Source organism: Trachinotus anak, unplaced genomic scaffold (genome assembly GCF_046630095.1).
Source record: "Trachinotus anak isolate AG129_WGS33_773 ecotype Australia unplaced genomic scaffold, CSIRO_AGI_Tana_v1 ptg000008l, whole genome shotgun sequence".
Classification (NCBI taxonomy): domain Eukaryota; kingdom Metazoa; phylum Chordata; class Actinopteri; order Carangiformes; family Carangidae; genus Trachinotus; species Trachinotus anak.
The window spans coordinates 19,154,299-19,172,500 of NW_027273859.1; the positions used below are offsets into that span (position 1 = coordinate 19,154,299).

The 18,202-nt window shown below is 40.9% G+C and overlaps 1 protein-coding gene across 2 annotated transcripts in view; it reads left to right on the forward strand.

Annotated features, from left to right (window-relative positions):
• Window positions 1-18,202, forward strand: part of commd10 (COMM domain containing 10) — a 57,836-nt gene that overhangs the window by 26,505 nt on the left and 13,129 nt on the right. Inside the window, exon 7 of one of the 2 annotated variants that reach the window (XR_011691642.1) lies at window positions 6,171-6,313. The exons of the other annotated variant lie outside the window; for it this stretch is intronic. The gene's annotated coding sequence lies outside the window, so the exon portion shown is untranslated. The remainder of the gene's footprint in view (window positions 1-6,170; window positions 6,314-18,202) is intronic. 2 annotated transcript variants of the gene reach the window in all.

Sequence of the window (18,202 nt, forward strand, 5' to 3'; positions counted from 1 at the left end):
GTGAATTGTAAGAAAGCTTTTGAAATATGACAAAAAGTAAAATGCAAATTAGATTTCAATCAGCTGGGTTTAGACATTTAAGTAAATGTCTCAATGGCTCTTGGTGTGGCTGTGTATGAAAATATCTATAATTAAAAGAGACAAACAAATGATTTGATATGGTGCAGTTTTGTTTTGTCTTCTCTACAGTCTCAAATTTCTACTGCTATTGAAAAAGAAATGGATTTATTCAGCATCATAATGCACAATTGATTGGCTGTGCTTTTATGATGGTCTCCTAACACGGTCCAGCTGACATTTCCTCCATGTCAGATATTGTGTTTTCAGGCCTCACTTTGCTGGAATATTTCAGAATATCAAAAACCACATTCTGCTTTTGTGCCACTGAGTTCTTTATTTTTACATAATTTCTTCATTTATTTGCACATTTTTTAATCCACATCCTTTGATGAAAATACATGAGTGAAACCAATAGTGTATCTGAGTGCATTCATTGCTGCTTTTTCAGAGTACCACAAAAAGTGACATCAACCAAGAATCGTCAACAAAAGACAGCGGCAAATTCACTAAGGATTCATTCTCGCATTTACAGTAATATGCCGTCCACAGTTTTACTTCTGCTTTGTATCTTTGTCATTGGAAGTCAATCATATTGTAACCTTGCTAAGGCCACACAGTAGATAATATTGCAGTTTTATTGTTTAGTGGAAACATTCTCGTATTGCCAACATATTGAAGTTACATTAACACCAGCTAAAACACAAATACAACTAAAACTACATCTTAACTGAGCAGCTGAGATATCACTTTCTTCTTGAGCTATTTAACTTTTTTAATTTGCTTCGATATTTAAAGAGAGCAAATGTTACTGACTTCCACAGAAGATAGTCGCCCACCCTGAAGCATTTCCTGCACAAGACACTGAGCTATTCACTCCTGGGAGCCATGTGGTCTCACATTTTGGATTCAGAATATGGCCAATACCTTAATCTGCCATTTCTGTGTCTGATAAATTACTGCCATGGGGACAACAGTTGGAATTTTGATGTTAACTCTGACTGTGTTAACTTCTGTCATGTAGGTCGTCTTTGGGGTGAATGTGCGGCAGGTCACATGATAAGACCCAGCTTCCAGAAAAAGCCATCGAACCAGTTACACTCTGAGCTGGTGAGATAGCAGTGGCCTTTTCCATCTTTCCTCAAGCTGTGTCAGTTTGACCATTCAGCCAGCCAAATGTGCCAACCTCATCAAGGTGCTCGGCTTTGCCCTTTTCAATAATTCATCCCCAAATTTGCAGGGAGGAGTCGGGGTTTGTCTAACAGCTTGCCATACAGTGGAGTGTTTCTCCTAATTGGACTGACATGCGGTCCCTATTGGTCAGCGCTAAATGTCATTAGAGGAGCGGCCAAATACCATGTGCTGTTTGAGGCTAAGTCACAGCCGCTAGATTGAAAGTGGCAGTGTAAACTGTGGCTGACCTGACAGGGATGAATATGATTACAAGTGCAACACTCACGTACACTCACTCATCCAGGTGCACTTTATAAACAGGAGCCATTCACTGGTGCTCATTCATACAAACAGTATAAGCCTGTGAGCATGCATATTTCTAAATATTGTCTCACTTTCTTTCACACAAACACACACACACACGCACAAATTCTAATGAACTAAGGCATTTTGAGCACTGCGCCCAGCTCTAACTAATGCAACACTTTAATAGCCACTGCTATTCTCTTGGAGCTAATTAGAGATTATACAAATGCTCACACACATAGACACACATGCACACAAAGCACGCACATACGTACATGCAAACTGTGCCCATAGTGCCGTGGAGAGGTATAATTACAAAGTCTAATTCCTGTATCGTTTTACATTATTTATGAAGTAGTGTTGCAAGTGTCACACTGACCTTCCTCTAATGATGCTACGCACACACATACATGCACTCTCATGTTTTACAAGCGTCATTTGCAAACAGATGTGCAACACACACACACACACACACACACACACATATGCATGCACACGCACACGCACACGCACACGCACACGCACACACACACACACACACACACAGACACAGCCATAGTCCCATAATTCCCTCTAGTGATCTGAATATCTCCCTATGTTTTAAACTAACTTTAAAAGCCTTCCAAGTTGCTCCCAGCTGTGACTTGGTGGTGGTTCAACAGATTGAAGGTTGCATTCATTTTCAGTTTGAATAATAGGTTGTTGAGAGCCAACTAAAACTGGCACTGTAGTATTAAAGACAACCAACTCATGTTTTAAGAAGGGTGGTAGCTGTTGGCCCTGCTTTTGAACATCAGCATTAGCATTGTGCATTTGATGTGAATGATGAAGGACTACCATTTTAGACATCTGACAGTGCTCCGTATTTGATATAGTAAACACCAGTGTAGGTAGATTCCATACAAATGGCTGTAGCTCGGCTGTTCAAATGCTCGCCAGTGGCGAAGATTATACTGCAGTACGACATTTTTTCTTAAATCTGTGCTATTCTCCTACACAAACAGTTTTGCTCCTACCATTTGTCACTATGCAAAAGCACAGAGAGAACAATGCTGAAGATGACAGCTTGTCAGATAGGCCAGAACATGCCAGTGGTGGTGGGTGTAGAGAGATAATCCTCATTGTTCTAAGTCTAGTACAAGTGTCAGAACCCACTTGTTTATGTAGGCGTCTTCTGCCTCGATGTTTCAGAGGCTTTTGCCCCATCATACACATATGCATCTGTGTGTGTGTGTGTGTGTGTGTGTGTGTGTGTGTGTGTGTGTGTGTGTGTGTGTGTGTGTGTGTGTGTGTGTGTGCAAATACTCATACTCACTCTTTCTGGAACACATTCCACATGTATATGATACTGGTGCTTTTTCACATCTTTTCACACAGACATCCCCACTGACTATTGTAAGTAAATGCATCTTGCAGGTGATTTCCATCCCATCCTGTTGTGTATGTCAGGACAGCTGCACTCCACACAGTGTAAAACAGCTGGGACTTAACTTTGCTCACAGCTGTGAGAAAAAATCCATGAAAAAAAAAAAAAAAATCACAGAGCTAAATGTCGCACGCTTCAACTCACCAAGGCAATATTTTTCTCACTTTGGATACCGTGGGTATTTTATAAAGTCTCTGCTATTTCATATGCCAGCTTGAATGTGATCTGTAAGCTGTAAAATAAGCATGTAGAGAAGACTCAAGACCTTGTTTGATGGATAAAGAGCAAAAGGAAGACAAATAGAGAAAGGAAAGTGTGACAAGCCTCACAAAACTTCAGCTTCTATGTTCTGCATAACATTTTGTAAAAGTGATTTTGCTCTCCCTACATTTGAGTGTTTTTCTCTGGGTGTGCCATTTTTCCTTCCACGCAAAAATGTTAAGTATTGGGGGAATACTCCTGCTGTTGCCCTTGACCAGGGAGTTGAGGTTGGTCACTTGGTGCAGCACTGTAAGTGCCTGCTGCTTCTAATTAGCTTGGCTAGGTCAAATGAAGGGGATGAATTTCCTCAAGGGGAAGCAAGAGATCTAACATTACTTAAAGCCTTAAGTGGAAAGACTTGTGGAGTCTCTGATGATTTCACACATCTTAAAAATGTAAAGGTTCAATTAAAGTCTCTTCATATTAAGAGATTTTAGTGACAAACTCTCTCAGCCAGGAAACAAGTAAGATATAGATAGATGATCCTGGCTAATCTTTCTGGCGTGTCTCTACGCTTCGGTGTTCCCCCTAGGATGTTGTTCAACAGCGGCGGGACGCATTAGGGATGTCTGTAATTTGTTTAAGCACTGACATGCACAACAGATGTGCACGTGCGTGCACGGATAAGTTGTGGCCCATTTCAAAGGATATGTAACCACTGTTCCTACAGTGGCAAGTTCATGTACATTAGTCAACTGACCAGTGCCGGCAGCACACCTACAGCACGGTGAAGTGAGCCCTAGATCCGGACCACACGCTGCACACACTCATGCACACCCCAAATGACAGATACACAGAGAGGGCTGGAAGTGACACTGAGATAACAGGGCTGATAGAAACTTTATGGATGTTTTCACAGTTCGTCGATGTGGCGACCCAATGGGATTTGTCCCGTTATGTTGTGGTGGAAATTCTCTGCTGTTGGTGAGGAATGAAATAGAGACTTCTGCCGGCCGACAAGGTTTTTATTTTCTTTGCAAAGAAAAGGTCAATCAACATGCGAGCGGTCAGGATGAAGAAAGACCCCGAGTATGGGGAGACCTAAACATTTATACCTGAGGAACGCCCCACAAGAGTGTATCAAAAGGGCCTTTGATCATGTTGCCCTTTGGCACCTTTCCTGTCTGCTGCAGGGACCGGCACCCCCCCTGGGGTGATGTTTCACACTTGGGATATCCTGCAGGATTTTGTATCTAGGTGGGAAATTAAGAGGTCTAGACATCACAATTCACAAATGGTTAAAAGACAAAAGGATCTGATATCGTGGTGGGAAAGCAGAAGGTAGGGTATCTCAAATGGTTGAAACACAAGGAAATTGAAATTACCATTACAATGTCTAATGGCCAGTCTGACTTTGTGACAAGGGTTTTGTTGTACCTGAGTTGAGCATGTGTGTAGCACGTCGGTGGTCAGAGTGAATGACAATATGTAATAAAAATCCATCTAACTTAGTGTTAACTAGTTAAAGCTAGCTTTCTCTTTTTTTTTGATATTATTTTTTTGGCCTTTTCATGCCTTAATTGGATAGGGCAGTTGAGAGAGACAGGAAATGGGGAGGCAAAGAGGGGGGAATGACACGCAGGATAGGGCTGCCCGGCACGGGATTCAAACCGGGGCCGCCTGCAGTGAGGACTATAGCCTCAACGCATGGGGTGGGTGCTCTACCCACTGAGCTGAACACCGCCCCCCTTTCTCTTCTCTTTCCTTTCCTCTTCTTTCCCTCTCTCCCCCTCACACCTCCATTTGTCCGTTGTTTCAAATTAAAAGCCCTCTGCAGAGTCATGTAATTGAGGGGGCTGTTATAAGGGAAAAACTGCGCTTTTAAATGCCTTCTGCTAACCCAAGCTCATTTGGGTGTAGTAATTTTAATTTTTTTTTTCATATTAATGTGTTTCTCTGTCATGCTACAGTGCACCCACCTTTTTCCTCATTCCAGCTCACACACCCTCTATAGACGCATAAACAAAATACTTTGGTTTTGCAAAATATGTAATTTAACAGCACAGAACAAAGACATGTCATCTCAAAGCGTGGAGTAAGTGATTCCTGGGTCACTCATTAAAACAATGCTTGTGGTTCACATTGCCAGTCGGCTGTTCACACCTGCAGAGCCTGAGAGAACAATGGACAAAGAACGACAGTCTGCGTGTATTTTCATGTCGCCTCTTTCTTGACTTGGCTCTCCCTCTCTTTCTCTGTGTCCTGTTTCAGATCGTACGTAAATGTGATGAACAGGATTGTTTTTGAACATATTTTTTCTTTTTGTCTGATGACATCATTCCACATTCTAGGTTAACTGCTCTACAATAATAAACGCATCTCAATTTTTCAGTGAGCGTTCATGTCTCAGGGTGAAAAAACATGACAGTTGGCTGAGAAATGACAGATGATAGCTGATTTATGGTTGTAGAACAGTTGGTGGTAGATAGACATATTGTTATTGCTTCTGTAACAGTGGAAACAAAAGCACATTTGGGAAGACAGCTATGTTTTGGTGTAAGAGAGCATAGCAGAAAAAGCAGTATCATCATTTATTTCTTAAAATTGCTGGGGAATAAAGCAGTTTACATGCACTGCTTTTCACTTCCTGGATAGGATAAAGATGTGTTCAGCATCTTATTTGAATAAGTGTCAGCTTGATGTAAGCTTTACCCAGTCTCTATTTACTGGTCTGGCTCCTCCTGACAGTTTTCATGAAGCATTTTTACAATTATGACCATTAAGCACAATTTCTCTTTCTACCGAAGCTCTGTAGGAAAATGACTTTAGTCTACACCAGACTTTTGTTTGGGATTGATAAGCCTGTGTGTGTGCATGTGCATTTATTTCCATGTGTATCAGTGTGAATGTGCTTGCTTGAGTATGCATGTCGGCCTCATTGTGACTGCCACAGAGCTGATAGCAGAAAGTGGGGTTGACAGTAGCTTCTCCTCAACCTCGCCCGTAGACCTGGGAAGCCTCGATAAGACACCCGACTCTGAAGCTTCTAAAAAGACGCATCAGTGTGGAGAGCAGAATGAAGAGATAGGGTGGTGAGGAGGAGGCGGATGAGGAAGAACACAAGAAGAAGAGGAAGATGAGGAAGATGGGGTAAGGATGGTGACGATGTTAAAAAAAATAAAAATCCTCCTCTGCCTTTTGGCAGTTGCTCCCAACGAGGCAGTTTTCTCTCTCTGCCATTACGTCAAAAATCCCCACAATCCTTTTAGTCACAGAAGAGATGGGAGAAGCCCTCAAAGGGAGGCACACAAGCGCGCGCGCACACACACACACACACACACACACACACACACACACACACACACACACAAACTTCTGTCTTTGTGAGGACCCGTCTTTGACATAACACATTCCCTACCCCCTTACCCCAACATTAACACTATTTCTAACCTAAACCCTAAAACCAAGTCTTAAACCTCAAAAAGCCCTTTAAAGTTGTGAGGACAGGGTGAAATGTCCTCAATCATAAGGTCTAAAACTCAGTCTGGTTCTCATAAAGTATAATTACACACACACACACTACCTTTTTAAGGGTTCATCTTTGTTACCAAGGCATATTTTAGTATTGCCAGAGTTTGTGTTGCTCTAACAGTTATAAAACTCACAAAGTCATCATGAATTTGAATTAGGTGTCCGTGACATTAGGCTGAGGGTTTGGTTCGCATACCTGTAACACAGTAGAGTTTTAAAGTTGGATGACACCATGCCGCACCCCCACAGCGAAGTTCAGCTTGGAATTGCATTTTCAGTGAGGCACGTAAGTCGACAGAAGTCATCCATTTGCGAGAGAGAGGGAGCACACAAGCTCAACTTAAGACATCGAGAAAACCTTTCACAGGCCTTTCCAAAGTTTTTGAGATGATGAGCTTTCTTAAGCAGAGAGCATATTTGACCTGAGATACTGAAAGCGTGGCTGAAAAACAGCTCTAGCGTTTCAGGAGGCTCGGCAGAGGCTACGCTTCTGCTGGTCTCTCACTTCTTGGAGGCTATCGTGACTTGAGTGTGGAGACAGGAAGGGTTAAAGGTGGTGCTGATTTGTGTCTGTCTGTGGCTGTGTGTTAGTATGTGTGAGTGCGTGTGTGAGCATGCAGGCGTGTGTTTATTCGTGCGAACTGTGTGTGAATGTGGATGTAGCACCAGATGGATGGGCCAGTATTGGTGCGTTCATATATCTGTGCATGAGCGTGTGGGTGCTTTCAGGTTAGAAAAACATGAGTTGACGGATGGTTGGAAGAGCCGGGGCAGGAGGAGAGGCAGTAAAGGGTTTGACAATGAGGAAGAGAGACAGTGGGTATGTTTTGATTTGGTCATGAAAGACTTAAAGATAGCTGTGGAATCTGAATGACACCTGAAGCTTCCTTTCCACGTCCTTTTTCTCTTTCTCTCTCTTTGCTTGGGTTTCGTTTACTTTTCACACTTCAAGGATATAGTATAATCAAAGCTTTCATACCTGTTTTTTTCCCTCTGTGAGATGTTGAAAGAGAGAAAAAGAATCTAGGCTACTGCACTAGGATGAGTTAGGTCTGTGATGTTATTGTGCAAGGTTGGATTTTATTTCAGGAATGCATTACATTAGAAGCATTCTCATACTGTGCCTATTGATATGAGAAAAATGCAGCTCCTATTCTTTATGTGAGGTAGTCTGAATGATGGAAATTATTTTTACACTGGAGCTGGTTGAAATAGTTGAAATCACTCTCATCATATTAAGAGGAACATTTTCCAAATATGATTTATGTCACAACAAAGCAAAACAATTAGATGTAAAAATTTGTTTTTCTGAGCACTTCTTGTCAAGTTTGGCTTAAAGGCTGAAATGGAATTTGTTAAATTCAATTCTATGACAGCTGCGTAAATACTCACAACACAACCAAATACAGAAACACGCTACATTTACACACAAAATACATCTTCCCGCTCAGAATTCACACTCAAATGAAATGGCAGACAGTAAATATACTGCAATATATATATATAGTATGGAGTGAGTTTGGAAGCAACACTAAGTATGATGAGACGTTAGCTTAGCTTAGCATAAAGACTGGAATCTGATGGAAACAGCTAGCCTGGTTCTGTCCAAAGTCCAAAAATCTGCTTCCCAGCACCTCTAAAAATGTTAACATGTTATCTGTTCAATTCATATAGAAACAGCGAATTAAAAATTACAGTTTCACAATCTGCATTTTTGTTGTCATCCTGTTCTTAGGAATTTGTGAAATATCGGTCATCACAGTACTTTTCCAATTTATAGTCAGCATCTAGACAAGTACAATGTGTGGACTTTTTGCACCAACCAGTGTACTGCACTTTATTGAGTTTGGAGTGAGTAGATTATCCAAATAATTCCTATTTGGAATTTGCTGCGACCTTTAGTCTGACTATGACAATGTCAGCCAATGTCTGCTGTCTTCCTGATGAGATCTCAGCAAGCACTTTGGTAATTTACCCCATGGCTCTCTTTGTACCCTATGGCATTGTCATCCTGTTAGTCTCAGACCTTTGGATTCCACTGTGTGTGTGTATGTATATGTATTCTATTCTTTAAGAGACACAACTGGGCAGGTGCACAAACTGTTTTTTGGTTAAGAAATAGCACTAGCACCACATAACTCACCAATGCTAAAATTTCTGCTCCTTTAATACTACACAACAAGTTCATGAGTCAGTGTGAATTCTTGGTTTCACTTCAATTTACAGCTCTCAGGCTGCCTCTGACACCTTGGTATATGACAGGCTAATAAGAGGTGATTGTTACACATGTGACTGAAGCTCACAGCACAGGTCACAGCTCATTATGCTGTAATTCCGTGTTCTCACTGCCAGACGTCCTGTGTCTGTGGTTCATTTATTATTTAATCCTATCTGTAGCCATACTGACATAATGTACAGGTGTTTAGGGAGAGGAGAGCAGTACTGCACGAGAGGTGTAGTTCATTCATTCATTCATGTGTGAGTAGAAAGTGCAGCATAGTCCTACCTGAAGTGTTAATCCTGTGTAGTTTGTGGCTTTGTGTTTGACATTTTTGGTGTCAAAGAACTAACTGATTAGATAAGTGGTTCCCTTTACAAATCTGCTCAAAATTGTATCTAAAGTGGCAAAGGTCAAGACTGTGAGCCATGTTAATTTAGTTTTTGACATCTTTTAATAAAAAATAGGTGAAATTTGGATGAAGAGATAAATAATGCAAAATCAGGCTTCTTTTGCTGTGTAATAATGTTAGTGATTTGATGATAATTACATTTTTAATGACTGAAAGGGATATAAGGTTGCAGCAGACTTCCAAATATTTTCTCTTTATTATTTTCTTTTTATTCTTTTTTGGACATTATTTATTTTATTAGTGGATTAGTTCTTAAACAGTCATTGTAGATGGTACAGTTCCTTAAGGCCAAGTTATAGAGGAAATTTGATAGTGATAAGCCACTGTAGCATGTAGACATTCAAGAGTTTTGAGTATGATATCGTATGCACTGTCATCACTAATCTCAGTCCAGTAAAGCTACACACTTACCTCTTTGAGTTTTATGTTTAAATATGTTTGACCATTCCTCTTAAGGTAAGACTAGAGTAAAACCTGTGTCAGGACGTACACTTCTCGGGGGAAAAAAAGGGAAATTGTGACTCCAGAGATCCTCTTGTGTGAGGTTAATGTGGCTTAAGTTAGTTTAAGTTCATAGAGCTTTGACACATATTCCTTTTCTTTATAGAATGAAGCACAGCTCATTAGTCTAGAGCACATTCTTCAGTCTGAGTGCCCCCTGGCCAAAGTCAGCTCAGACTGTGTAGGTGATAATAACCCTGCCATCCTTTAGATAATCAGCTCCCCTTCAAGAGAAAGATGAGATGTCAGTGGGATACAGTTAGACAGAAGGAAGGAAAGACAACATATGGCTAGGTGGGAAATATATTATTTAATAAGAGCAGGGAGATGAGGAAGAAAGAAAGAAATGCCAATGTATAGGTTTCCCATGGTTTTCTTTATTTGCCAGATTCCAATGGCAAGGCATTTTGCTAATTAGACCTAAGCAAAGGTCAAATAGTTTGTTACAGTTTGCATTAGTATCATTCAGGATAAGGGTATAAGTAGGAAGACACAGGACAAGTTCAAACCTCCCTAACGTTAATTGGGTAGACTGTGACGACAGGTCTCTCCCCAATTAAACATCTTAGAAAGGTTAAAATATATAGTCTTGTGAGGGTCAGAAACATCAGGACAGAAGTTTGTAAACTTCACAAGACAAAATTAGAGGTTAAAAAGTTCATCTCTCCCATATGCAAATGTCTATTAGCAGGTAGCTTTCCTAATTAGACACTTCTTTAAGTCAAGTTTAGGTCTTTTGAGTGAGGGTCAGGATATTTCTGCTTTCTTATGGCAGGTAGTTTCACTAATTAGACCCAATATGAATCTAAAGGTTAAAAGCACTTCATGGGAATTTATGACTTAAAGATTAGGACGTGAGGAGGTGAAGGGCAGGCTAACAGGACAGGAGTATGTTGTGCACAATGTCCACACCCATTTGGAGAATTAGCTTGAGAAGCCCAACTCACAGTTTTTCTCAGAGGCTTTGTTTGACCACGTTATGTTTATTAAAAAACCTCATTCCTTGCTGCAAAATGCTAATTTATCTTTTTTTTTTTTTTTTTTTTGCTAAACTTCTTGATCTTTGACTTATGAATCTGAATGTACAGAGAGAATCCCTCAGCTACCACATTATAGCTGGTATCTTTTCCAAGTTAAATGAGCATCACATCATTTTCTAATTTGAATTCTTGGTATAGTTTAAGGAGTCTATTATAAACAAACTTTTGGATTTGTACCTTTAGTATGACCTGCCCTGCCAGCACTTCTTTAGAAGCTGGTTCATTGTTCAGCACGCTGTCATGCTGGGTCTCCTTCGCCTTTAGCATCAGAGTGATTAGGAGGAGGGAAGCCTGGTTTTGTTGATGCATGAGGTACAGGGACTTATGGTATAAGAAAAAAGGGACCGATACAGGCCAGGGGAACCACTGTCATTCTCTTCTTACGAATCTAGCTGATAATAAAGCCCAGTCAGGGTTCTCTCTCTGAGAGGCAAAGGGCAGTGGGAATGGAGAAGAGGGGCAGAGGTGGTGATAACAGAGAGAATAAAAGACGGACTGACATGGGATGACAGAAATATGACTACAGCCAAACAGAGGTAACTGTCTTGCAGATTCATGGTCAGAGACATTCAGGATGCCGTAATAGCAAATTTTATACCGTACATAGATTTTTATCTTCCCCCAAATTGAGTCCATCTTTTCCCCACCACTTATCTCTAACTCTGGTCTTTGCCTGTCTTTCAGACTGTGAAATGGAGAGTGGTAATTTCCCCCGCTTCTCTCTGTATGTTAATGAAGCGCTAATCTGTTCCTGAGCGGGTGCCTTAATGAGGGCGACGTGTCTCTCGCTCAGCCGGCTAGCTCCCATTAAGATACCATTATGGAAATAGCTCAGTACTGCTCGTCGTCCTGGGACCGGACTGAAATGTATGCCTTATTTCCACTTTTAAAGCTTTCTTCTCCCTCCTTAACAAGGCTGGGTGTTCCTCTGAGGGAGCAAGCAGTAGATAAACAAACATGGTAATGACGAGCACGGGGAGAGGCTTCACATACTTTGAGGTCTGGTCGTTTTCAGTTGCTGGATGTTGGTTGAGCTAAATAGGCCACATAGGACAGTTTGTTGGAGAACACAGTGTGAGCCAAGTATTAAATCTTTGCTCTCTCAGCTATACACCTAAGTCAGTTCATTTGTTATTATTAATCAACATTATTGTGTTTACATCATGTTTTTTTTCCTCATAGTCTCTTATGGAGTTAAACATATACACTGAGAAATCAAATTAACTTGGATTATTGACATTTTCATCTGAATTAGTGCATCCCATTGATCGTGTCACATCCCTGCTCCCCTAATGCCTGCTGATGATGATAATATTTGGCCGTATTTAGAGAAACACCCTAACCAGATTAAAAGTAGGAACAGATGCTGCTTGGAGCTTTCAAAGACTTGTATCAAAGGATATTATGGCTTCATTCATTTTGCATGTATTTAGGCCAGCCCAGCCCCTGCCACTCCCACAGACCATATGTGAGGGGTGGCGTGGTGGGTGACTATGGAATGGATTAACTTCTCTCGCTTGCTTCACTCTCATGCTCATCTTTAGGCTTCTCTATCTGTCCCCCTCCCTCAGTTTGGTCTCACATCTTTTCCCATCCTCCTCCTTGCTCTGTCTTTGTCTTTTTTTTCCCTCCTGTATTTCATTTTTTGTACAAAATTCAAGTTTGTCTATGTGTGTGACTTTGTTGAGTAAGAAGGTAGTCAGGTCCGACAGCCTCTCCTGTAGTTATCTCCCTTACCTTTCATAGATGCTACCTGATGCTGAAAGATTAGGTTACCCTCATGTTTAGCTGGCATTGAGCCGACTTATCTTATCTACAGCAACTTCCCACCAATGCACAGCTTCTTTTTGTGAAACCTATAGTCACGTGCAGCAGAGTAATAAAACAGCATGAATGGTAGGAGCTTAAAAGTATTTTTGGAAGAAACAAGTGAAGGTGAGTTGAAAGTGTTTGAAATATGAGTGGGAGGTTTGGAAGGATGTGGGGGAGAGGTGTATCAAAATTTATTTTTTTCTTGCTCTCAGCTGCTCACATAACACAGATTCACTACAGGGGATGACACCTCAGGATTCCTCTTACGATGATGAAAAGATGTCTGAGCCTTGTCTCAGATGAGTCTTTAACGGTGTGCTTGGATTTAAAGACCCTCTGGAGGGTTTTGTTACAACTTTTCAAGTTCATACATCAATGAAATAGTCATGAACCACGCCAGTTTGTCAGATTAAGATTGTCAAGCTTAGATGGTTGGGAGACTGGTTTGATGTAGGCAAAGCTTAATGGCTTGCACTGCTTCCTTCCTCCACCCCATATGGAGAGGTTTAATCAGAAAACCATGAAAACTCCTCCATGTATTTCCTTTTATTATGAGTGGTTATCCATCTTGCATCGTGCACTGAGCTTCAAAAGATGTATTTTCCTAAAGTTTTTTGTATGTTTCAGGCACAGAAAGCGTTGCAATAGAAAGTCTAAAATTTCTGTATTATATATACAATGGTTTGGGAAATTTTTCATGTGAAACATCAAGCATCTGAGAGATGCTGTGTGTCAGTGTCTTCTCGAGGCCTTTGGCTCAACTTTGGGCGATGCTGGCTGGTACATGACGTTGGATATAAGTATAGTTAGTAGAGAAAATGACCAGGCAAATCATCCAACTGACACAGCACCTTTTTTTAAAGGTGAACTGCTCATGGCCAAAAGCTTGAATTATTGATTCCTGTAATAATCTTTAGGCACCAGGAATACTTCATTTATATGAGGCAGTGGCAACGTTTCAAATCAATGAGAAGAAGCGCTTATTGCTCGCTTATTGGTTTAGGCTTATAGACTGAAAGGCCATGGAGAAACCAGTAACCGCAGCATATAGCAGATGACGCATTGCAGACGTGCCGACCAAAGGGCTGATCAGAACCAGGCTCTCTTTCTATTCAACACTGACCACAGAAGGGGGAGAGAAGGATGGAAGGGTTGAAGAGCTGTCATATTTTCCCCCGGGGAGGGAGGGAGAGATTCCCATGTGGTTGAATAATAATGTGGCTCTACCTCAGCAGGGAGAATTTCAGGGGAGCGGGGTATAGTGTGGGAGGAGAGGAATTGGTCATAGAGCATTTGTCATAGAAGTTCAGTAGTGTCGCTGGCACCACAAAAAGCACTCCAGTGCCCATAAAACTTGGTTGTGTGCGTGCATGTGGGTTTTTGTGTTCCATGCTTGCATAGAAGTGTTTTTGATTAAAGTTGGGGCTGCTAAGCAGTCAGAGCCTGGGACAGAGGATGTGGCGGTGGTGCGGTAGTCCCAGTCATCGTCACTTAGCTCGCAGAGGCTGCTGAGGAGCACAGATGGTACCATGCTGCCTCTGAAGCACCATCAGTGCACGCACCCTGCAAGATGTAAGCCAGATTTATCCCAAATTGTAGCTTGACACTCACCCAGAATAACAATATATTCAAGAGCCCAAGTGTGGAGGCAATGAGAATATTTTTTTCTGTTGACTTTGGTGGTTTCCCTAGTTTGCCTTTTTCTTTAGACCAGTGGAAACCCATAGCCATGAATGGCTGACAAATGTCTCTCTTAGCTCGTATTTATCTCTGTGTCACATGCATATTGACCATTTGTAACCACAAGCCACATCTTTGACTCATTTAAAAAAAAGGTTAAACATCAATTTAGGGATTAGACAGAAATGTAGAAAACCCGCCTTGATCTGATTTCTCAGAGGACTCATTGTTAGGTGCCAGCTTTTTGTTCAAACAATCAAAATTTACTTTTTATTACGGTTGTGAGGATGGACAAAGATCTCGGTGATCAACAATCATCAGAGCGATCGCCAATGGCTTATGCTTAGGCTTGTTTTCCCATGAATGTATTAAATCATTATCATCATCATCATTATTTGTAGTATTAAATGAATACTAAGTAAAAATTTCCTTGCCATATACTTGCAACATTGCGCACACACACACACACACACACACACACACACACACACACACACACACACACACACACTGCGACCAGCTGATTGTCACTGCAGCGCTGCTTGTTGTGTGAAGGTGCCGTGCTGTGATTAAATGGAGCGGAGGAGAACGACAGACAGAACATCTCACTTAGTCCAGTTTCTTCACCTGCTGTTGTTTAAGGTCGTAAATTCAACTTTTCGACAATGAGAGAGAGAGAGCAAGAGAGAGAGAAAAGAAAAGCCATACAGCTGTTTCTACACACCATTATTAAATGTAAATAAATAATGTTTTATTTGTAATGACAATTTTGTGTTAGCATAGCCATAAAATGTATTTGTCATCTTACTGTCATCACTCCGGAAATCCAGGAAAAAGAGAGAGAGAGAGAGAGAGAGAGAGAGAGAGAGAGAGAGAGAGAGAGAGAGAGAGAGAGAGAGAGAGAGAGAGAGAGAGAGAGAGAGAGAGAGAGAGAGAGAGAGAGAGAGAGAGAGGCGAGTGAAACCAGGACATGCTTACTCTTTGGTACACTTGCTGTTTATGATGAATGAATGAGCAGAATGAATGATTAACCATTCAGTTTAGCACTAACCAAGCTAGCCATTATGCTAGCTGTTTGAGGCTAATGTGTTGCTAACATAGCACTCAAAGAAACTGTTACTGTCGGACTAAACGTTATGTATTACACTCTTTTATGTACTGTATTTACTAGATTCAATCTATACATTTGTAAATACAGGTTTTTTTGTTAGAATTAATTTTGACCATATAGAGTATTTGGTCTAACTCTAACTTTTCTGATTTGCAATCACACTTTTGCTTCCAGCAAAAACAAAAACTTCAAAAGTCTTCAACCTTTATTGGAGGTGTGAGCGCTGACTGTGTAGCTGTGCACCTACATGTACAGTGAGGGCAGAAGAGAGCAGACATACTACAAAGGCTGTCTGCTATAAGACTTAACTACTGGCCCTGGCTGACTTAGTACTTGAAAGAAAAACGAGGAGGACAGGGAGAGAATGAGAAAGAGAGAGACCTTGGGTGTACTTGGATTGAAAAAAGAAGAAGCCTGGTGCTACAACAAGCCACACAAATCAAACATTTAAAAGTGCAGTGTGGGCACATAGTAAAAGGAAATATAGCACATAACACTCTTAAAAACTGATTTAGAATAATTAATGATTAACTGTACCTCATTTGCCTTCATGGACCCTTTATCCACTGTCCACATTCCTTTCAGTCCTGAGAGATACAATCAGAGAGTTTTTATCACTACTATGCTTAATAAAATAAGACAGAATTTTTTATCAAAAGGACAGTAAGTTGCTTTCAAACATTTATTTCTGTAAGGTCCACAGTGGTTTAAGCTATTATTTATGAATTAACTGCTTAAAATGTCTCAGGATTTAAATATAACACTGCAGGAGGACCATCAAAGTGAAACACAGGAATTGGCATCAAATTGCATTTAACTTTGCAAAAACATGATTGCAGTTTGATCAAAGTAACAATTATGCAGTAATAGTTCTATTTACAACAAAATATACTGACTGAGTCCAACTCAGAAGACTCTTATGAACCTTCAAAGAGTGAGATTGTGAGTTTACTGTAGTGAGATTATTCAGCCTCTAAGTACTTAGTAATTTAGTTTTTCTAATAAACCAGTCAGTTAGTTGAGAATTTAGTTAATCAGATATTCACTCCATTCATGTGTTTGTGGGCTGCAGTCAGCTCTGCAGGCCTGTGCTTCTCAGAAATAAGGCTCTGAATGCAAAGCGTATGTGTGTGTATATGTGTGTGTGTGTTCATGCATGTCTGTAGTGAGTCTGTGTATGTATCTGCATCCGTGCTTCAGTGTGTTTCTGTCATTCTAGTTCAGTGAGTGGCCCACTGGGTGCACACAATCCCAGGCTTTGTGTGTATGTCCTGCTGCCATGCTGTGTACTGTACTGAATGGGCTCTGGGGAGCGAGGCGTGTGAAAATCCCACCCTTGCCCACCTAAAGACTGTCAGTTCTGTGTGTGTGTGTGTGTGTATGTGTATGTGTGTGTGTGTGTGCATGTGTATGTGTGCAAAAGAAAGGCAGAGACAGAGAAAAAGAGTGCTACTGTGTGTGCGTGTGTGTGTGTGTGTGTGTGTGTGTGTGTGTGTGTGTGTGGGGTGGGTAGTGTATTCATGTGTGTGTAGGGTGGGAAGTGGTGGGTGAAAGAGGACACTCCACACTGAAACAACCACTTTCTGTGTTGGACAGTACAGAGAGATTCTTTATTGTTCTTTTATTTCATTAACTGGGAAACCTAATGACCTGACAAATGACCCCCAGCAGAGGCCACTCTGTTGTCTCAGCTGCAGCACCACTGTCACTGCCTGTCTGTCTGTTCCTCTTTGTCTGTGTGTCCTTTCATCACGCTTTATAAACTTAAATTACATTAATGATGGCTGCATCAAATTTAGCTTTCTCAGTTCCAGGGCCCTGTTGTGCTTTAATGGAATTTGGCCATCGTAATGTTTTTCCTGCTATGACAAATCAAATGTCCACTGTGAAATAGATCTATTTTTTTTTTACATTTACTATATATATATATATATATATATATATATATATATATATATATATATATATGTAAAAAAAAAAAGTTGTCCTGCCCCAACAGTTGCAACTAAACAGGAACAGGAAGCAGCTATCAGTCAAACACACTTTGTACATGCCCATTCAGTCCTGAGAAGAGGTGTAATTAGGAAACCTAAGTGAAAATCCCTGCATGAGTGGAATATTGGTGTGTAGGGCCTGGTCATTACCACAAACCCTGAATTTGTTTCTTCATTTTAGTGTTTGTGAATATAAGCAATCAAAGGGCTCATAGGCAAGCATGACATCACAACATTGATATGTATTTTACGTCATGCAAACCAGTCATGAGAGACTAGGAAGTAAGGCTTACTTCATGTGATGTCGGCAGAATGAGGACAACAGCAAAAACACCCCTTGTTCCAGCGTTCACGCATTATTCAAAGGTGGTTAGCTCCGGTGCTAATCTTGTAGTCATGACAGATTAACAGCCTAAATGAGCTTCCCTTATTTATAGTAGCTCATTATCAAATGAAACCAGATATAAACAAGGCTGACGTGGAGGGTTTTTCCCACTTGGTGCTTCATTATTATGGTTTAAATATTTCCAAAGCATAAAGTATGACTCTCAAGGGAGACTTTAGCAAGGCAAGTGACTTTGTAAAAATGACTGGAAATTGCTCGTTTGCCCATAATAGAGAACTCAGTCATCGTCGAGGGCAAGATAACGTGACAGTTGAGTGGCATGTTTTGGTAAACAGTCTCTCACCTTGTGCTTACTGTAGTCTTGTGTGCCGGAGGCCGTATACCATGCAAATAT